The 3,785-nt window shown below is 32.3% G+C and overlaps 1 long non-coding RNA gene across 1 annotated transcript; it reads right to left on the bottom strand.

Moving 5' to 3' along the window:
* Window positions 1-267: 267 nt before the first annotated feature.
* On the bottom strand, window positions 268-1,270 carry LOC142235166 (uncharacterized). The gene is made up of 2 exons (XR_012721816.1): window positions 518-1,270; window positions 268-455 (listed from the first exon to the last, which is right to left on the bottom strand). It is a non-coding gene; the product is annotated as an uncharacterized LOC142235166 (long non-coding RNA).
* Between the last annotated feature and the right edge of the window lie 2,515 nt (window positions 1,271-3,785).

The raw sequence follows: 3,785 nt of genomic DNA, 5'->3' as shown, positions 1-3,785 counted from the left end.
CGAATAACACTATCGAAAACGATATCGAGAATGGTTCGAAAAAATTTCGAAAAGCGTTCATCTGTCGTGCTGTTGCTGCCAGCAAACTCTTCGTTTTCGAAGGCTTGCTAGTGATTCGTTAAAGAAGGTTTCGCGATATCTATAATTGATCGTTAACGAATCTATTTCGAATTCGTTTTCGTATTCGATATCATTCCGCTTTCGAAGGTTTTCTATACTGTTTTATTCCCATTTTGTTCCCATTATAAGTTGTGTAGTAAAAGAAAATTTTCAAGTTTGTTTTTATTTTATTATATTAGTGTTGCGAACAAAATACTTAAAATATTTACATTTTGGAATATATATTTGAAGTCATTTAAGGCACTGCATTGACTTCTTTGCGCGGAATTTCTTATTAAACCGATCGTGGCTATGAAAAGGACTATAATCAATGAGTAACATTTTCCTGGATACATCTGCAAATTAAACAAAAAAGAAAATTGATAGTTTTTTAAAGATATATAAATAAATTACTTACCTCTTTTAGATTCGCTAAGACACTTCACCCGCACTTAACAATTTCTTAAACTGAAATGACTTTTTAATCTCTGTCTTTGACAAAAACAAACATGGCGGAACACCAACAAATAAGCCGAAAAATCTTCATTATTACTTCGAAACAACGAACGTTCGAAATTTTTCTATTATTGAACTTTTCTCGAATAATGTACGCTTTAAATTATTTCGAAAAATGTTCGCTTTAGCGAACCTTCGCCATATCTCGGCATTTTGGTCGGGTGGGAACTGATAGTCTCTAAAGCGCATAAAAGAATTATTGTGGCCAAGTAAACACGAGTAACGAAAAGAACACAACAATATTTTCGTTTCTCCGGATCAGTATGTATACGTAACAAAAATATGCTCTTTGGGTTTGTTTCTTGACTTAAGGTGAGTATTACGTTCGGTTTTCCACCAAAACACTAAACCCTAACTCCAAGGCAATGATTGTGAGACACTTTATATTTCTAAATGAATGGCTGGTTGGTTTTCAGCTTGGAGCTTTTCCATCTATATTTTGACAAGCCCAAAAAATATAATCTTATAAGTTAGTGTTTTGGTGGAAAAACTGAACATAATATTCATCCATAACTGTAACCACTTTCTGACGAACTAGATCTCGGTCTAAGGAATTTTTTCCTAGATTGTTGGTTGATATACCTCTCGTTTTCTATATACTTTCGACGTCAAGGAGTTCTCATTAACACAATTTGTTATTATTGTGGAGTGGAATTGTTTCTGTTTGCTTACATGTCAAGAGTGAGATTCACATAAAATACCGGATCGTCATTAAGCTCAACATTGTTGAAAAGCGTGCAAATACATATGTTTGACAAATTCGTGGTTGAAAACATATGGAATTCAAACAATTCTCAAATCTAGTGTTTTTCCGATAATATTAGTTTTTAATGGGGAATAACAATTTTTTAAACATTATTATGTACGGTTTTTCAATGAATTGTTTATTATTTGTCGTGTCGGCTGATCTCATACAAAATTTGTACTAACCGGTAGTCTATCATAGAATGAGAAACTAGCCTTTAGACGGAAAAAGAAAAACGACGAAATTGCAAACATTACAACGAACAATTATTAGATTTAGAACTGAAACGCGATATAATGCTATGTTCCCACTGACTCGTTTTCCTCATTTGTTTTTCCAAAACATTCCGCCTTTCACACCGACTTGAGATGTTTTAGTTTGACAGTTACCATGGAAACTTGAAATTCACATATATGCAACGTATCTTCAAATAATTACCGCGAGCGCAAAGCGAAAAATTTTTTAAGTTATTTTCACATATCCATGTTCTTCATGGATATGTGAAGCGTATAGCTGAAAAATACAGTGATTAATTTCAACAATCTCCAAATAATTTAAAAATATTGGTTAAGCCAGAAGATTCCAAGACAGTTTTGGAGAAGAATTTGTAGTTTGGGATTAATAGTTTTTAATTTGTTATACTATACATATTTCTATAAATGTCTATGAATTATACTTTTATGTTTATAAAAGCTAATATGTACGTAAATGCATAATATATGAATATTGAATCATATAATCATAATATAATCTTCCCTTTTCATTTAATATTGGAATTTGGTAAGTATATCTAACATTTGGTCAGGGTAAAAATAAATAACATCGTGGGCGGTTGCACCAACAAACCAAATAAAAAAGATTCGATAACGACAACCAATACAAGGTTGGTCCAACATACTACCATGCGGTTACAATTGTCAAATGTTAGTTGTGTCAACAGAACTCTTTGATAGTTGATGGAACCACCCGCTTTCGGTTGAGGCAACGAATTTGTTTTCTGAGTGTAACATTTATACGACTATCACATCACAGTTCACATAATTTTTTGCATTAATAAAAGAATGATGTCGAATTACAAGTAGCAAGTTACATGTTGCAGCGTCTATCAGCCAGTGTGTTTATTCTCGATGGACGCAGCGTGTCTGGAAAAATATCTAAAAAACTACCACTTGGAAAGTCGAGAATTATTCACCAATATACCTTTCATAATTTTAAGCAAAATAACTATGTTTCAGCACTTTATTTTGGCTTTTATTTAAATAAATAATAATAAGCTAGTTGCGCTTTGTATTTTACAAAATATAAAACGGCGTTTGTAAGAATAGTGACGGCAAAAAAACTTTCATGTACATGTCCTATTTTTTGATACGTTTCCCCCATCACAGCTGGCGATTGTTGTAGTGTCACTTACGAGTCTGTTGTAGCGATAAGAATGAAGTGGAAATTTGAAATGCTGGCTGGGTAAAAAGCAATTTCAAATTGCTATCATCCTTAAAGATCACTTACAGCCTATTTCTGATATCCGAACGAACGGCAGTCACTCACTTTTGTCTAGATTTGAGTTTCTTTCTCTAACTTCCTTTTGTTCGTTCGCATGACTTACGTTACTGTCAAATGCTTATATTACCAGATCTCAATTATTTCAATTACTTGAAAAAGGCCCAAACATTTTAAAAATTATTTTCCATAAAATTCAATCTGGCATCTCCGTTTATTTTGCAAATTTTTCTCATTGTTGATATTTGGTTTAGCTCAATATTTTTTTAAGAAATTAGCCCTCGTAGAGAGATATGTATTTGTAATTCTATATATCTGCAATAATTAGGTTTCGGTTTTCCCTTTAATGAGTGTTTCATTCCAAATGTATGTGTTTGTTCGTTTTAGAATTTCCTTCAAATGGTCTATATGAATGTCTTTTTCCACAAAACGAAATGTTTGTGCAATGTGAGTGGATTTGACATTTCTGTTCGACAAAATGCGAACGAATGGAGTTAGAGAAACCCAATTTTAGTGGTAACGTTACGTTTTCGTTCGCATTGATCTTCGTCTCACTTGTCGTTTAGATAGAGCTAAGAGAAACCGAAATCAGCTGATTTTCGTTTTGTATGCGAACGAACAGCAGAATTCGGATATCAGAAATAGGCTGTTAATCAAACTCAATAATATGAAGAAAAGATATTTTAACAATTTTTGACTCGTCTTTCAAATATTAAAATTTTTTAACAAAAAAAAAATAGAATTTGTTTTCTTCAATTGACAAAAATTACTTTCTTATTTGTATTGTGCTGCAATAAGTCAAATATTTTAGTTTAGTTTTTCTTTCTTTCATGGTGGGTTCACTTTTTTCTGGGTGAATGTTTCCAATAATACATCTTTTATCAAGTATAAAAACACTGGAAGTCAGACGACGGTGCATTCGTATCAA

The sequence above is a fragment of the Haematobia irritans genome, chromosome 4 (assembly GCF_050003625.1).
Source record: "Haematobia irritans isolate KBUSLIRL chromosome 4, ASM5000362v1, whole genome shotgun sequence".
NCBI lineage: Eukaryota > Metazoa > Arthropoda > Insecta > Diptera > Muscidae > Haematobia > Haematobia irritans.
This window is presented reverse-complemented; position numbering and strand designations above follow the sequence as displayed.